The following is a 20,034-nucleotide window of genomic DNA, read 5'->3' as shown; positions in this document are numbered from 1 at the left end:
TAATAAGATTTAACTGTCTGCATTTCTTATCCCCAAAAACCATCAACGGCTCTCCAACCAAATTAGTAATACGAACAGCTTTCTTATAACACACTATTTTGGCACGATTCGCAGACAAGTAATCCATACCAATAACAACGTCAAAACTGCCTAGGTCAATTGGTATTAAATCTACCTCAAAATCTCTACCAGCCAGATTAATGTTACATTTACGATACACAGTCTTAACAGTAAGCACTTTACCATTAGCTATCTCTACAACATAAGTTCTATCTAGAGGAGTTAACGGAGTTTCGATTTTTGGACTAAATTTACTTGACACAAAACTTAAATCAGCCCCTGAATCAAATAGTACATAAACCGATAAATCGTTGACTGAGAACGTACCAGTAACAAATTTTGGATCTTCCTCAGCATCCCTGGCATTAATGTTGAATGCCCTTCCACGTGCGTTCTTAGTAGTCTTCTTATTAGGGCAGGCATCACGAAAATGCCCAGGTTTACCACATTCATAACACAGTTTTTGAGTACCACCATTCTTCGATTTCCCATTACCATTACCACCATTACTACCACCGCTTGCAGCAGGAGGAGCAGTATCCGGCATGATCACCTTACAATCTTTAGCAATGTATCCCTACTTGGAACACCTCTTATAAGTAACTGTACAATAACCATCGTGAGCCTTATAACATCACGGATAAACAACTTGATTACGGTTATTCAAACCAGAAGTATTTTGTTTCTTTTGCTGACTTTGATTCTGGTTGCGGGTATTATCCCACTTCCTCTTTCCATCATCAGCCTTCTTAACAAGTTCGTCACTAGCATCTGACGCAGCTTTCTTACCTCTTCTCAAAATCTTATCATTAAGTTTATGTGCCATAGACATGGCAGCTTCAATAGTCTGGGGCTCACTGGCCTCAACCTCATTCTCAATCTGCTTAGATAACCCATCAATATAAGCTTCAATCTTACGGTCCTCATCAGCATAAGCATTTAGACACAACAACATCAATTCAAAGAACCTCTGATCATAGGCATCGAGCTCGGTGCCCTTCATCTTTAAGTTCTTAAGCTCAGTCTTCAACTTTTTAAGTTCACCTTTGGGATGATAACGAGTCATTGTGTCTAGCATGGAATAGAATGAAGATGATGCTTAAAAGATGTCCGAATCATTCGTTAAGTCAGGCAGACATAATCTGTACGCTTTACAATGGTTTGACCAAAGATGGTAAGTCTCTCCTAGACATGTCCTCGCAAGGAAATTTCATGTCCCGAACAGCAGACGAAGCATGGAATCTCTTAGATACAATAGCTGCACAACAGGAAGATTGGAATAATGAAGCTGTTGAGAAGGATGATGTGATGGCCCCGTCAAGTACCCTTAACGGCTCCGTCACTTGGTCCCACTGCTTGATCGAACTTTAAATGAATTTATTAAACAACATTGCATTCTCTAACCAAAAAGTTTCCCAAAAAGGAAATTTACCCAAAATAAGTAGTTCTAAACAACTCAACTTATTAAAATATCCAAAGTTGACCAAAACATGTCAACAAACACCCACAAGTTTAAATAACCAAAAAGAATGCAAAGTTTTAATATTTATCTATATTTACTAAAATGTATGCAGACCCTCTAACACAGCGAAAGCCCAAACAAATCAAGTACCTGTAAAAAAATGCGAGTAAACTGTCAACAAAAATGTTGAGTGAATTATAGGTTTAAATAAACGAATAAGCTTTAGACCACAAGATTTAAAATGTTAGAAAACATTAAACTATTATTCCATTAATCCATGAGTCACCTGGTAACCACTTAACCATTTCCATACCCTTACCAAACACAATATACACTGAACAGGTGTATCTTCAAATAATTATGAATTACTAATACATTCTGATTATAAATTGCTAGCGCGACTAGCTCGAAATGGGGCTGTCAAGCCCGATAGATCTATCAATAGGATTCGCGTTCACCAGTAGAAACCAGTGATTACAGTTACCAAACTAGGGAATATTTTGTTCAACTCATAATGAATAATTTAAATTTAATTGCCACTTGTGTCTAAACGTAAAACAAAATGCATATAATCACATCCCAAAAATACTTTAAATAGTATGAAAAGAGGGACTATAACTCACCTTAAAGAAAATGAATTAACCACACAAAAATGTGAACCGCAAAAGATAAAGTGATCTAGTGTGATCACAACGCCGACCTATAAACAAAGCAGGTCGATATAAATAACTAACTTAGGTCAAGTCTTAATATGATAACTATAGTACTTGTTGCAAGTAAACATAGAACAACACTCAGTATGTTTCGGTATGATCAGGACAGCATATAACACGTACTTTCTATTTTTAGAAAGTTTCTATTTTTAGCAGATTTCCATTTTTGGAAAGTTTTTATTTTTGGAAAGTTTCTATTTTTGGAAAGTTTCCATATTTAGAAAGTTACTATATTAGGTAAGTTTCTATAATTAGAAGGTTTCTATTTTTAGAAAGTTTTTAACTTAGGAAAGTTTCCTTAATTAGAAAGTCAACAAAAGTCAACTGAAAGTCAAAGTCAACCGAAAGTCAACTCAAAAGTCAACATTGGTCAAACATAGTAAACGTTGAATTTTAAAGTGTATATTATGTTAATAATATAAGTTATAATGTTATTTAAAGTTATATATGTATAATTATGACATATAATAAGTTTAATTAATTTAAATTGAATTATTAAGTTAACATAAGATTAAATGATATAATTAATATAACATAAGTATTTAATTAATTAATTAAATATTAATCATAATATAAGTATTATTAATTAATAATAAAATTTTAATCATATCATAAGTATTATTAATTAATAATGAATTATTAATCATATCATAAGTATTTAATTATTAATTATAATTATTAAACCATAAGTATTTAATAATTAAATTATAATCAAATAATAACTAAGCCTTATAATAATTAAATATTTAATTAATTAATCTTTATTATAAGTCTTATTATAATAATCTCATAACATAACTTTAATACTTATCATAAGTATTTTCATTAATAATAAAAGTATTATTAATCATAAGTTTAATTATATGTTTAATTAAATCATAATGTAATTAATAAATTATGTAATAAATATATATCATAAGTCTTAAATTAAAATAATTACTTTTATATCATAAGTAATTTAATAATAATGAAAATCATTATTTATATCATAAGTTCCATTTCATAACCATAAGTTTTAATTAAAAGTTCATCGGGTCATAACTTGAGCCACGGGTGTCGTTTTCGGCGAGTCTTATATATATCCTCGCCTAACCAAACCACCCGACACATTAGTGCACTCAAGAACACCCCAAAATCAGTCCCTAAGTCATGACCAACAGCCATATATCAACTTGGAACTTTATTCCGTTCAAAAACTTGTTTTAGTCATACCGGGTGATCCGTGGCTCGGATTTCGATGACCCGAACATGAATGTTCATCCAATCACCAATAATAATACACTAGTACGCCCTAGAGACTCCAAAAGTGGTCACAAAGTCGAACCAAAACTGAACACATTCGTTTTTATATTTTAATTCCATTAAAACACCATTTTAATCATAACTTAAGTTCCGGGAATCGAAATAACATGAATCCGGAGTCTAAAATCAATGTCTTGATGAGAAGAACTCATATAAATACTTTATTTTATCTAAAACATCAGTTAAATGTACAGAAATGATCAATTAGTCCGCTATCCAAAATCAAACAAACCGAAAACATGTAATAACAAGTAATTCTATGCATACGATCATTAATCCAACAATCTACAAGTAATATACTATCATAATAATCATAAAAAACAGAAAAATTAAATAAAAATCAAAAAGATAGGGTTAGGGTTTATACCCTAATCAATAATCAAGAGTTATGAACGCGTAGAGAACAATGTGTAGAATCCGATTATGTAAACAATTGCTTGATCCAAGTACAAAATAGATTGAAGATGGTGATGATGGTGATGGTGTTGGCGATGGTATAAGGGAGCAAGGGAGGAGAGAACAAAAATTAAAATGTGAAAATGGGGAAGAATGAAGTAGTGATTAGGTTTTGATCACTAAAACCACAAGTTTGGAAAACTGCCATAATACCCCCCTCCATGAGGGTTTCGGCCAAACCAAAGGGTGGGATGGGTCCCACTTAGCCTACTTTTGTTAAATGGTAGCTTACTTTTGGCCCGAACGCTGATCGAAGCCCGAAACGCGAAAATGCTACTACGCGATTGAATTTTCTGAGAGATAACATATACCCGACAAATAAAATATATAAACACTATATATAATGACATCAAAATATCATATTTAAAATAATTTGGATTTAAAAATCCCAAAAGCTTGACCGTTGGTTTGAAAAAACCGAAAAGATTCACCGGATAGAAATCCACGACACGTAGAAACGTACAATTTAAAATATGAATACAAATATTCACATAACACATAATAATTAATATATTATTACTAAAATAATAATTTAAGTCATAGAAATGACGCAGCATGAATAACAATTAACGGACGTTAAATAATAAACGGTAAAAGATAACGGAAAAAGTAGGGTCGTGACAGATGACGTCTTCGCTCATACGGTAAAAATGCTGGAAACCAGGTTACAAGATCTCACCCTCACTCTTCAAAGTTTATCAATTCCTAGGAACTTCGATGCTACTAGAACCAATCTAAGGTATCCCTACCCTAGATGGGCACATAAACAGTAAAATAGCTCGGATCATAATATAATCTTCCCGTTACACAAACCTACTCTCCACTCTAAGGAAATTTTAGCTGAATTTATGAAAAAGCAATACATGATAAACCTTCAAGTCATAGAATGTCAAAATAAGTTCGGCACTTTGATAAAAACTTTTGAAGAATTAATCATCAATTTTCAGCTTACGCTTAAAATTTTAACCACTAAAATTGATATAGAGTATAGTGAGTTTAATGCCATAGTAATCACTAGAGGAGGGAAAGAAACAACTATCAATATAACCCGACAATATTTTTCCCTCCTCTAGTGATTACTAGGGCATCAAACTTACTACACTTTCTATCAACTTTAGTGGTTAAACGTTTAAGCATAAGCTGAAAATTGGTTATTAATTCTTCAAAAGTCTTTATCAAAGTGTCAAACTTATTTTGGCATTCTATGACTTGAAGGTTTATCATGTATTGCTTTTTCATAAATTCAACTAAAATTTCCTTAGAGTGGAGAGTAGGTTTGTGTAACGGGAAGATTATATTATGGTCCGAGCTATTTTGCTGTTTATGTGCCCATATAGGGTAAGGATACCTTAGATTGGTTCTAGTAGCATCGGAGTTTTTAGAAATTGGTAAACTTTGAAGAGTGAGGGTGAGATCTTGTAACCTGATTTCCAGCATTTTTACCGTATGAGCAAAGACGTCATCCTTCTCAGCAACTTCATTGCTCCAACCTTCCTATTATGTGGCTATTGTGTCCAAGAGATTCAACGCTTCGTCTGCTATTCGAGACATGAAATTACCTTGCAAGGCCATGTCTAGGAGATGTAATGACCCGGAAAATTTTGACTAATTTTAAATCAAACTCTCGATACGATCTAATATTTTTAACTAGATAAGAAAAGTCTGTTAAGTTGAGTCTCAAAAATTTTGAACTGTTTTGAACTCTCGATATGATTCCACAAGGATTGAACTCTCGATATGATTCCACAAGGATTGATAAAGATAAATGGCAGGAAGCCATAAACGCTGAGATGCAATCCATGTATGACAACCAAGTTTGGGAACTTGTTGCACAACCTACTGGCTCAAGGCTAGTTGATTGTAAATGGCTTTTCCAGATGAAAACTGACATACATGGTAACTTAAATACATACAAAGCTAGACTCGTAGCAAAAGGTTTCACTCAAACTCAAGGGGTTGACTTTGATGAAACTTTTTCGCCTGTGGCAATGCTAAAGTCTATTAGGATATTATTTGCCATTGCTGCTCATTATGATTATGAAATATGGCAAATGGATGTCAAGACCGCTTTCCTAAATGGATATCTTGAGGAAGATGTCAATATGGTTCAGCCTGAAGGTTTTGTTGATCCGAAATATCCTAAAAAGTTATGCAAGTTAAAGAAGTCAACCTACAGATTGAAACAAGCATCCAGAATGTGGAATCATCATTTTAATGAGGAGGCCAAGAAATTTGGCTTCATTAAAAATGGTGATGAAGCTTGTGTATACAAGAAAGCTAGTGGGAGCACTATCATGTTCCTTGTACTATATGTGGATGATATATTGTTATTTGGAAATGATATTCTAGCAATGCAAGGTGTTAAAACTTGGCTAAGTAAATGTTTCTCCATTAAGGATCTTGGAGAAGCACAATACGTTTTGGGAATTGGGATCTACAGAGATAGATCCAAGAAATTGATAGGTTTGAATCAAAGTGCATACATTGAAAAGGTCTTGAAAAGGTTCAAGATGGAGAACTCTAAGAAAGGTTTGGTACCTATTCAAAGAGGAACGCTCCTTAGTTCATCTCAGTGCCCCACCACGAAAGATGAACAGGAGAGAATGAAGAAAGTCCCATATGCATCTGCCATTGGGTCAATCATGTATGCAATGATATGCACTAGACCGGATGTGTCATGCGCTCTTAGGCTGACAAGTAGATACCAGAATAACCCAGGAAACAGTCATTGGATTGCTGTCAAAAGTATATTGAAATACCTTAGGAGGACTAAGGATATGTTTCTAATATATGGGTCTAGTAAGGAGGAACTCGCTGTAAGAGGTTACGTGGATGCGAGTTTCCAAACTGATCGAGATGATTCTCGATCACAATCTGGTTATGTCTTCACATTAAATGGAGGTGCGGTCTCTTGGAAGAGTTCAAAATAGGATGTTGTTGCCTTATCCACTACAGAGTTGGAGTACATTACCGCCTCATTGGCAGCTCAGGAAGCTGCATGGATGAAGAAATTCATCGACGACTTAGGAGTTGTCCCTTCCATTCAGGACCTTCTTGAGATCTTTTATGATAACGAGGGTGCGATTACTCAAATCAAAGAACCTCATGCTCACCAAAAGACCCGTCACATTGAGTGAAGATTCAACTACATAACGGATGAAGTTGAAAAGGGAAAGATATGTATTCGTAAAGTTCACACAGATCTTAATATAGCGGATCCACTCACGAAACTCTTACATGGTGCAAAACATCAAGGGCATGTTAGTGCATTAGGGCTTCGATATTCTAGTGATTGGTTGTGATCTGTTTTATGTATTGTAACGGAACGAAGTGGTTCAAACTCATTAATATAATTATGGTGTTAATTTATTTTGAGTTAAGTTCCTATTTTGCATATTTTATCCTTGAATAAGTAATTATTCTAAATTCCGTAGTTGATCACATTTGTGGGAACAAGTGTGAGGTTTAGACTATTATGAACTTGGATTGGTATACATTCACGGGATGAATGTGGGGCAAGGTTGCAACCAAGGGTCATAGATATTTGTGGGATACAAATATTGGAAGACCCGCTCTCAAGATTTACTAAATAGAGCCATTGTGGTTGATCACATGTAATCTTGAGTAAAGGCGAATGTCATTGTATCCTCTGACCTGAGATACATATTGGGTTCAGATATTCACTAAGTATTGTGCCTTGATTCTTTCCTTCGCTATTCTGAAATATGGTAGTTCATAAGGAAGAGCTTAGGTATAATACAATGTATATATCTAGTACGTATGTAGTCAAGATGGAATTTATCCCTCTTATTCGTTGAGAGTCAGATGTCTAAGGCCTGATTAAGTTAGATCTAGAAGAGAGTGATCACTCTGTGTCTCTTGGATTTAACATGACATCTAGGATGAAAGGATATAATAAAAAACTCACCTATTCACATTCGAGATGGGAACTTGAAAGGGATGATGTTATTGAATGGCACAAAGTCATAACATATTGGGGGTGATGGATGGTCGTTAGGTGGTATCCATCACTTGCATTAATTTCTTATGTTTCTCGTGCAAGTGGGAGATTAAAGGTTTTTCGTATGCCCGAGAGACATATTAAATTAACGTGGCTAATATGTTTTGATCCAAGTTGGGTCATACCCAATAACAAGCTTATCGACACCTTATTCATATTTGATCTTAGTGATTGGATCGTTGATTAAATTACGCGACACTTGGATTTTAAGAAAAATGGTTTTCTGGAATAATATCACTTGATGTGTATATAAATTATGGAACAATTTATATAATATCGATTTAATTATTTATAGGTTAAATAATTAATTTAGTTATGTTACATTTTATAAAAATTGGTTTTATAAATAATGTATACATAACAAATAATATGCAAATTTATAAAATGTATTTTATAAAAACTAGTTTTATAAAAATCTAGTTTTATAAAACTATTTTATAATAAAAATGGAAGTGGCATTGGAGTCCATGCAAGCATGTCATTTGACTAGGCATTTGTATGGTTACTTCCATTTAAAGATGCATATTAACCAAGGCTTTGTCAGAGACCACCAAGATATGCAAAACACATCAAAGAACAAAAAAAAAATTCTGCTCTCTTCCTTGAGGCTGCTGGACGTGAGTTTTGTAGCAACAAAAGGAGTTCTTGAATTTTTTGAAAGCTAATTTTAAGTGTCTAAAATCCTAACCAAATTATAGAAGGTGTTGGTGGTTAAAAGCTTGGGGTATTACAACTTGAGGCTTCATCTTTTGGAGCTCAATTCATTATCATCTTCATCACTCACTACCTAGCTTGGAGAAGGTATAAACTCCTTTCTTTCTTGTAGTTTGTAAGTATGTTTCACAATTTGATCCTATTTGAGATTTAACTTTAAAAGGTTAAAGATTAACATGTTCAAAATGGTTATATACACTTGCTTCCGCTTTAATTTGATTCTTAAAATGATTTAAGTATATTATGAACTTGTTAAATCCCAACAATGGTATCTACAGCCGAGGTTGTTGAAATATGCTTCGAGATGGTTATTAAACCCACTATACATTTTACATTTTATGAACATGCATGCAAGTAAAATGTAAAAAAAAAAAATTGGGTTTTGGGTGGGCACCCATTTTGGCCGAATTTATTGAGTCCCAAAAGTGGGTTTTGAAGGTATTTCATATGCCCGAGAGACATATTAAAGTAATGTGGCTAGTATGTTATGATCCAAGTCGGGTCATACCCAATAACAAGCTTACTGACACCTTAAACGTATTTAATCTTAATGATTGGATCATTAAATGAATACGCGACACTTGGATTTTAGAAAATCGGTTTTCTAAAATATTATTACTTGAGATAAATTATTTGGATAATTTATATATATTAAGGATTTAATTATTTATTGGTTTAAATAATTATGTTAAGTTATGTTTTATAAATTGGTTTATAAAAGTGCAAGTAACAAAAATACATGACAAATACATGGTCTTTTATTACAAGTTTTTTTTTTAAAACAAATCTTGTTAAAACCATGTGGGAGGGAAGGTTTTGGCAGCCCCAAGGCCTCTCCCCATGCCTTCTTTTGGTACTTTTAAGATCACAACTCCAAATGTATGCATGCTTAACACTTATACCAAGGATTGACTCAAGATACACATGTTACAAGTTTGAAAAACACTCTTACTTCCTTTGTTGTGCTACTGGCCGAATTATACAAGGGAGAAAGAGAGGTTCTTTGCTTGCTAATTAATTCCATCAAGTGTCCTAAAATCCTAACCAAATAATAGAAGGTGTTGGTGATTGAAAGCTTGGGGTATTACTTGCTTGAGGCAAACAAGTTAAACGCCATCCTTTTGTGTGACACTTAAGAATATTAGGGAACTCATAATGGGATAAAGGTCACCTAACCGTTATGAGCAAAATAATGTGATTGAGGTGAATTTCGCACACTTGTGGGATAAAGGTCACCTAACCACTTGTATATTAAATTTACACGTTTACACAAGTAGGACGACTTGTTTTGGGAATCATGAACTTAGGGTCACCGAAGCATGAGGAATAAATAGACGTTGATGGGATAAATATGCCATGCAAAAGGATTGCATGATCCCATAACTTAGAAGTTGCAAGAGGATTGCAATTGTCATATAATGACAACCTAGATAAATCAAATGAGGGGATAAAGGTCACCTAACCGAAATTTGGTTTACCGTTGGATTCTAAAATTTAATAAATATCAATTGGATTTAAAGGGTTTTGATTGTTAAATTAAAATTAATACTTAAACAACTTTGTTAAATTTTGTAGATGGCCGCCAATAACAACAACATTCCAAACGCACCAATCAACTTTAACAACATATCGTTGAGGTCAATCCTCGAAAAGGAAAAACTCAACCATATGAACTTCATGGATTGGTTTCGCAATCTAAGAATTGTCCTCAAACTAGATGACAGGGCGTATGTGTTGGAAGGCCCCATTCCTGATCAACCGGACGAGGATGATACGGAAGGCATGGCTTATTGGGAGAAATATTACACCGATTAGGTGCAAGTTTCTTGCCTCATGCTTGGGACTATGATACCAGAACTTCAAAAGGATTTTGAGCATCATAGTGCATATGACATGATCACACAATTGAAGGAGATGTTCCTTCAACAAGCTCGTGTTGAGCGCTTCGAAATGGTTCAAGCGCTTCATGCATGTCGGATGGACGACTCCCAATCCGTTTCATCTTATGTCCTTAAGATGAAAAGCCTAATTGATCGAGCGAACCGTCTAAATTGCAATGTGTCTAATGAATTAGCCACGGACCTTATCCGTAATTCCTTGTCAAAGATGTTTGACACATTTGTAATGAATTACAATATGAATGGATGGGATAATAGCATTGGCGAATTACATGCCATGCTTAAGACGGCCGAAGCAAGCATGGGTAAAAGGCTTCACCCATGTTTATGATCAATGAAGGCGGGTCCAAAAGCAATAACACTTCTAAGCCGAAGGCGACTAAGAGGAAAGGACCCGCCTACCAAGGCAAGGGCAAGGAAAAGGGGAAGATGGTTACCCCAAACAACAATAACAAGAAGCAAAAGGTTAATGAAAAAACAAACCCCAAGGAGGATCCGTGCTTTGGTTGCGGTGAGATGGGTCACTGGAAACGCAACTGCCCGGCCTACCTAAAGGAGTTGAAAGAAAAGAGGGATGCAGGGAAAACCTCAGGTAATGTATATATGGTATACGTTGAGCTTAGTATTACTTCTTCTAATACATAGGTATTAGACACAGGATGTGGAAATCATATTTGCAATTCTTTGCAGGGGTTCATAAAAAGTAATCAAGATGCGGAAACAACAAGTCTCTTCATGGGAAATGGTGCAAGGCTGCAAGTGAAAGCTCAAGGAGACTTTGTTTTAAAGCTTTCAAGTGGTTTGGAGCTTATTTTGAAAAATGTTTTGTATGCACTCGATTTATCTCGAAACATTATTTCTGTATCCCGTTTGAAACAATGTGGTTTTAATCTTAATTTCATTAATGATGATATCCATGTTTCTTTAAATAATGTGTTCTATTTCAAGGCTTCGCCTTCGAATGGTATTTATGAATTGGTTCATGATGACACATCATACAATAGCTCAATGTTCCATGCAAACACCAAAAAACTCAAAAGGGATTTGAGTGATTCCTACTTATGGCATTGTCGCCTTGGTCACATAAACAAGAATCGAATGCATACACTTCAAAAGAATGGACTTTTGAAATCAAATGAACTAGACTCGTTTGATGTATGTGAATCTTGTTTACAAGACAAAATGACTAAAGCACCTTTCAAAGGGACCTATGAAAGGGCTAAGGACTTATTGGGATTAATACATTCGGATGTATGTGGACCCTTTAAGCCCATGACTAGGAAAGGTGAAAGATACTTCGTCACTTTCATTGATGACTTCAGTCGTTTCGGATATGTCTACTTGTTAAGACACAAGGACGAAACTTTTGAAGCATTCAAGGAATATCAAAACGAAGTACAAAATCAACTCAATAAGACAATCAAGGTACTTCGTACTGATAGAGGAGGTGAATATGTAAGCGATGCCTTCCAAGATCATCTTAAAAGTTATGGGATTATCTCGCAACTCACTCCTCCTTGAACACCCCAACTTAATGGAGTTTCCGAAAGGAGGAACTGAACCCTAATGGATATGGTTCAATCTATGATGGCTAGAAGCTCGTTACCTCTATCATTTTGGGGTTATTGTCTATGCTCCGTGGCTCGTATTCTAAATATGGCCCCAACCAAGAAAGTGGAACGAACTCCTCCGGAGATGTGGTTTGGAAAACCTCCATCTCTGTCATACTTAAAGGTATGGGGATGTGAAGCTTATTCTAAGCGTTACGTCCCTAATAAGTTGAATGCTCGATCCATGAAGTGTATCTTCATAGGATATCCCAAGGATGATATGGGATATTATTTCTATGATCCATCCGAGCAGAATGTATTTGTTGCTTGAAAGGCTGAATTCCTTGAAACTAAGTTCCTAATGGAAGGAAATAGTGAAAGAAGATAGATCTTGAAGAGGTTCAAGATCAAGTAGATGATACACAATTGGTTGACACTAGCACTCAACATGAAAATGTTGAGAGTGATCGAATGGAGGATCAAAATACATAAGACGTTCGCAGATCTGGTAGGATTAGTAATCCTCCTGAGTGATATGGGTTTCTCATGGATGGTTGCTATGTGGTTGATTTGGATGAACCAACAAACTACCAAGATGCTTTATCAAAGATTGATAAGGATAAATGGCAGGAAACCATGAACGCCGACATGCAATCCATGTATGACAACCAAGTTTGGGAACTTGTTGCACAACCTACTGGCTCAAGGCTAGTTGATTGTAAATGGCTTTTCAAGATGAAAACTAACATACATGGTAACTTGGATACATACAAAGCTAGACTCGTAGCAAAAGGTTTCACTCAAACTCAAGGGGTTGACTATGATGAAACTTTTTCGCCTGTGGCAATGCTAAAGTCTATTAGGATATATTTGCCATTGCTGCTCATTATGATTATGAAATATGGCAAATGGATGTCAAGACCGCTTTCCTAAATGGACATCTTGAGGAAGATGTCTATATGGTTCAGCCTGAAGGTTTTGTTGATCCTAAATATCCTAAAAAGGTATGCAAGTTAAAGAAGTCAATCTACAGATTGAAACAAGCATCTAGAATGTGGAATCATCGTTTCAATGAGGAGGCCAAGAAATTTGGCTTCATTAAAAATGGTTATGAAGCTTGTGTATACAAGAAAGCTAGTGGGAGCACTATCATGTTCCTTGTACTATATGTTAATGATATATTGTTATTTGGAAATGATATTCCGGCAATGGAAGGTGTTAAAACTTGGCTAAGTAAATGCTTCTCCATTAAGGATCTTGGAGAAGCACAATACGTTTTGGGGATTGGGATCTACAGGGATAGATCCAAGAAACTGATAGGTTTGAATCAAAGTGCATACATTGAAAAGATCTTGAAAAGGTTCAAGATGGACAACTCTAAGAAAGGTTTGGTACCTATATTCAAAGAGGAACGCTTCTCAGTTCATCTCAGTGTCCTACCATGAAAGATGAACAAGAGAGAATGAAGAAAGTCCCGTACGCATCTGCTATTGGGTCAATCATGTATGCAATGATATGCACTAGACCAGATGTGTCATGTGCCCTTAGCCTGACAAGTAGATACCAGAATAACCCAGGGAACAACCATTGGATTGCTGTCAAAAGTATATTGAAATACCTTAGGAGGACTAAGGATATGTTTCTAATATATGGGTCTGGTGAGGAAGAACTCGCTGTAAAGGGTTACGTGGATGCAAGTTTCCAAACTGATCGAGATGATTCTCGATCACTATCCGGTTATGTCTTCACGTTAAATAGAGGTGCGGTCTCTTGGAAGAGTTCAAAATAGGATGTTGTTGCTTTATCCACTACAGAGTCGGAGTACATCGCCACCTCATTTGCAGCCCAGGAAGCTTCATGGATGAAGAAATTCATCGACGACTTAGGATTGTCCCTTCCATTCAGGACCCTCTTGAGATGTTTTGTGACAACGAAGGTGCGATTGCTCAAATCAAAGAACCTCGTGCTCACCAAAAGACCCATCACATTGAGCGGAGATTCAACTACATAAGGGATGAAGTTGAAAAGGGAAAGATATGTATTCGCAAAGTTCACACAGATCTTAATATAGCGGATCTACTCACGAAACTCTTACATGGTGCAAAACATCAAGGGCATGTTAGTGCATTAGGGCTTCGATATTCTAGTGATTGGTTATGATCTGTTTTATGTATTGTAATGGAACGAAGTGGTTCAAACTCATTAATATAATTATGGTATTAATTTATTAATCTTGAGTCATGTTCCTATTTTGCATATTTTATCCATGAATAAGTAATTATTCTAAATTCCGTAGTCGATTACATTTGTGGGAACAAGTGTGAAGTTTAGACTATTTTGAACTTGGATTGGTATACATTCATGGGATGAATGTGGGGCAAGGTTGCAACCAAGGCTCATAGATATTTGTGGGATACAAATATTGGAAGACCCGCTCTCAAGATTTACTGAATGGAGCCTTCGTGGTTGATCACATGTAATCTTGAGTAAAGGTGAATATCATTATATCCTCTGACCTGAGATACATATTGTAACGACCCTAAATTTTCCAACATTATTTACTAATAATTATTATTATTAATACTTGTGATTAAACGAAAGTATGTTATTACTTTTACTTGTTGCCATGATTAACCGTACTTGACTTTAATTGCCCGAAACGTCTTTGTGATACACGAAACTTTCACGAATAATATTTTTGGAATATTATTTACATTCATGATTAATTTTATTAATCATTTTAATTAACTAAGGTTATTAGTTGGTTACATGGGCTTTAATTGGATTTATTTGTTAATTACATACAACTTGGGCTTTTAATTGAACATGGGCTTATAAAGCCCACCCTACTTCTTTCATGGACTCATTAGCCCATTTTAATGTGTAAGTATCACCTTATGATGCAACTAGTTAGTTTAGAGACTTATGGAATCTAGTTTCACACTTTCCCCATGCATGCACCTCTAGTATCCAACTTTTTCAAGCTTTACATGCAAGGACCCATTGAATTAATCCCTCCCCCTTGTTCTTGTACAGGCCGTCGGCCTAGGGGTGCCATAAGGAGAGTTTTGTTTCAATTTTTACATTATTTCTTACTTGTATCCTCTCACAAAAACACACACTTAATTCCTCTCAACTTTCCTCTCCTTTTTCTCTCTAAATTGTAAGTAGCAAGAACTTCTTCCTCTTCCTTTTCTATGGCCAAAACCGTGGCCTAACACCACTCTCTCATCATCATCATTGTTTGTTTTAATCACTTGATCTTGGTTGTTGTTTAGTTACATGTATTTGTTAGTTAATTACTTACTAGTTTCAAGAATCAAACTTACTAGTTTCATTCTTCTTTTATCTTGTATTTCAAGAACACACAAGAACTAAACTTACTAGTTTATGTTCTACATATGTTGTTTCAAAAGATTGTAAGTTCATGGTTGTAAATCATACTTGAAGTTCATGAAGTAAACTTTAAAGTTTACTTTCTAAAGATCAAGACTTAGGCTTGAATCTCTAAAGTATGAACAACCTTGAACTAACTACTTGTTTACTTAGTTTATTTCTTTATATTATGCACTTTAATTTCATGTTTGTTGGTTTAAATGGTCAAGTATTACAAGTTAGTCTTGATCTCATTAATCTTGAACTAAAAGTTAACTTTGAAAGTTCAAGAACATGTACGTAAGTTTTCTTTAATTATAACTTTGTACACTTATGTTAGATCTAGACTTTTGAGTCTTGGATCTTCAAGATCAAACTAAGAACTATGTTCTACAACTTAAGATCCTGATTTCATAAGTTCACTTTCAAGTTTGTAACTTATTATTAGTTTTAAAGTTCATGTATGTGTTAGATCTAAGACTTTGATGTAACTTTGGTTCATCAAAACACTTGCAACACTTAAGTGAGTTGTGCTTCATATCTTAGACTTACACTTGGGTTATGATGGTCAAACCTTGGTGAAAATGATGCAAACACATCAACGATTTGTACACTTGAAGCTATATGCATCAAGAATGAGAACCATGATAAGCATCGAACACCAAGAACCATCGGAACCTACTGACCCTACTGTTTTACTATTTCTGTGTCTGACCCGTACGACCTGGGCTACTGTAAAGATCATTTTCAGATATCTCTGCTCGAGTAGATAACTTTTCATATAGGACTCGTCTTAATCTGAGTTACGGTTTAGGATTTATGGCCCTCCGATCGTCACTATGTCCATTTAACGTTGTGCTGAAAATTCCGACCTACTCGCACTTAGACCGTCGCCACGGTCAAACTAAGACGAGTTTGCTTCTGTAATTTTTACCACACTTAAAGGACTCATATACAGAGCCATGGCCACTGGTCTCACCTTATATCAGTAGGTATAGAGGCCGTGGTGACTGACCAAACTCAGCCTTTGTTTTAAACTACTTTCATGAACGAAACTTACTTTACACCTTTTGTTTAATGATGAATTATGATGACCTTTAAGACTTTATTTACATACTTTTAAACCTATTCAGACGATTTACTGACTTAGTACTATTTGACTTAGTACTATTTGACTTAGGTTGAGGACCCGTTTGGACAACCTTCATTACTTGCTTACTTTCCGAGTCATACTTTACCGCTACTTTATCATTGTGAGTTATAACATTCCCTTTTTACTTTAACTTATTTTGGGAACTGAGAATACATGCGGATTTTATGTTTTACATACTAGGCACGAGTACTTAAACTTATATATGTGTGGGTTATACAACGGCAGAAACATTCCCTTTAGCTCGGTAACGTTTAGTCATTGGTTTTTGAACAGGTGAACGCGAATCTTAGATATGGATCCATAGGGTTTGACATCCCCACTCGGGCTAGTAGGGCTAGCATTTAACGAGTGTTTAATACTTCGTATACGTACGCACTTGCCAAGTGTACTTTTAGGGGGTATAAACGTTAAGTTAGTTACCAAGTGCCCACGGTTAACATATACTTTATCATACTGTTTTGAAATGCTCTTTGTAGCACTGAAATCTCGTGGCCTACCTTACATACTGTTATACTTAAACTATAGCTCACCAACCTTTGTGTTGACATTTTTAAGCATGTTTTTCTCAGGTGCTTAAGGTTATTTGCTTCCGCTACCATGCTAGTCTTGCCGTAGACACCCGCTGCTCTAGTGTTATCGCTGCATGAACTACTTTATCTTGCATTCAAACTTAAATACATTTGAAACTATGTTTTGTAACGACCTAAGGGTCACATACATTTATTCATGCTTGCTATTCGTAGAAGCATACTGTTGGTGTAAAACATTTGATGTCAGTTATGACGTCACCTTTTTATCGTGAATGCAACTTCTTTTATTACAGCATATAGTACTTAACCTTGTAATGATCCTGTTGTTAATGATTCGTACACGATAGTTTTGTACGGGGCATCACACATATAGGGTTCAGGTATTTACCGAGTATCGTGCCTTGATTCTTTACTTCGCTATTCTGAAATATGGTAGTTCACAAGAAAGAGCTCAGGCATAATGCAAAGTATATATCTAGGACGTATGTAGTCAAGATGGAATTTATCCCTCTTATTCGTTGAGAGTCAGATGTCTAAGGCCTGATAAAGTTAAATCTATAAGAGAGTGATCACTCTGTATCTCTTGGATTTAACATGACATCTAGGATGAAAGGAATAAATGAAAAGATTCACCTATTCCATATTCGAGATGGGAACTCGAAAGGGATGATGTTATTGAATGGCACTAAGTCATAACATATTGTGGGTGATGGACGGTCGTTAAGTGGTATCCGTCACTTGCATTAATTTCTTATGTTTCTCGTGCAAGTGGGAGATTGAAGGTATTTCGTATGCCCGAGAGACATATTAAAGTAATGTGGCTAGTATGTTATGATCCAAGTCGGGTCATACCCAATAAAAAGCTTACTGACACCTTAAACGTATTTAATCTTAATGATTGGATCATTAAATGAATACGCGACACTTGGATTTTAGAAAATCAGTTTTCTAAAATATTATTACTTGAGATAAATTATTTGGATAATTTATATATATATTAAGGATTTAATTGTTTATTGGTTTAAATAATTATGTTGTGTTATGTTTTATAAATTGGTTTATAAAAATGCAAGTAACAAAAATACATGACAAATACATGGTCTTTTATTACAAGTTTTTTTAAAAAATAAATCTTGTTAAAACCATGTGGGGGGGGGATGGTTTTGACAGTCCCAAGGCCTCACCCCATGCCTTATTTTGGTACTTTTAAGATCACAACTCCCAGTGTATGCATGCTTAACACTTATACCAACGATTGACTCAAGATACACATGTTACAAGTTTGAAAAACACTCTTACTTCCTTTGTTGTGCTGCTGGCCAAATTATTCAAGGGAGAAAGAGAGGTTCTTTGCTTGCTAATTAATTCCATCAAGTGTCCTAAAATCCTAACCAAATAATAGAAGGTGTTGGTGATTGAAAGCTTGGGGTATTACTTGCTTGAGGCTTCAAGTTAGAAACTTATTTTCATCATCTTTTTCCATCATCTTGCTCATCAAATTCAGCCCTCAATTTATCATTGAGGAGGTATAATATTTTTCCTTTGTTGTTATATGTAAGCATATGTTCATGACTTGATATTTACATGGAATTCAATTTAAATGGTTAAACATTTAAACTTGTTTTCTTGACATTCATGCTTCCGCTTTCTTTAATTATCATAAAATGGTTTTGTGATTATGTAAACATTAAAAACTTGTTGTTATGTTGAATTCCATCAGGTTTTTGGCTCTTCCATTTGGTTCATATTTGGTTGTATGTTGTTGTTCACAATCAAGCCCTGACCTTGTGTTTGGATGGTTGAATGTTTGGTTGATTTAATTCATTCATTTGGTATGTAATATTAATTCATTCATTTGGTTTGTAATATTTATTCATTTGGTTATGTAATTTATTTTATATTTGGTATGTAAAATAGATTAGGTTGTATTTCATTTTCTAGACAAAATGTACAAGGATATATTTTGTAATAAGATGAAGATACAAGATGAAGACTTGGAAGAACACAATAAGAAGCATTTGGATGCAAGATTAAGTGGGAGATTTAAAATCTCCTACTTTGTGTTATAACCCCTTAACCGGTGGCATTTGTTTTCGGCTAAACAAATGTCTACCAAATTGGCTTGATTGTGAACATATTTGTTTTGCATGCATGGTTGTTTATTGTGTTTGTATGTTTGGTTGCTACAAGTAAATCACAAGTTAACAACAAGCAAAATGACAATTTAATTGGTTAAATTAGACATTATTAACGACAATTTAATTGGTTAAATTAAAAGTGGCAAAAGGACATTGATAAACGGTTATTAAGAACATGAAAAGGATCACATATATAAAATGGTTTATATCAAGTAATTGGCTTAATTACAAGACATGAAAATGGTTTTTCATAAGTACCATACACTAAATGCATGTTGGTGTATGGCATAAAAGTTTTCTTAAACTAGAAATAATGAAAACTTAAAATCCCTTTTAACAAGGCAAACAAGTTAAACACCATCCTTTTATGTGACACTTAAACATATTAGGGAACTCATGATGGGATAAAGGTCACCTAACCATTATGAGCAAACTAATATGATTAAGGTGAATTTTGCACACTTGTGGGATAAAGGTCACCTAACTACTTGTATGTTAAATTTACACGTTTACACAAGTAGGACGACTTGATTTGGAAATCATGAACTTAGGGTCACCGAAGCATGAGGAACAAATAGGCGTTGATGGGATAAATATTCCATGCAAAAGGATTGCATGATCCCAAAACTTAGAAGTTGCAAAAGGATTGCAATTGTCATATA

Source organism: Rutidosis leptorrhynchoides, chromosome 1 (assembly GCF_046630445.1).
Source record: "Rutidosis leptorrhynchoides isolate AG116_Rl617_1_P2 chromosome 1, CSIRO_AGI_Rlap_v1, whole genome shotgun sequence".
NCBI lineage: Eukaryota > Viridiplantae > Streptophyta > Magnoliopsida > Asterales > Asteraceae > Rutidosis > Rutidosis leptorrhynchoides.
Note: the sequence above shows the minus strand (reverse complement) of the source record.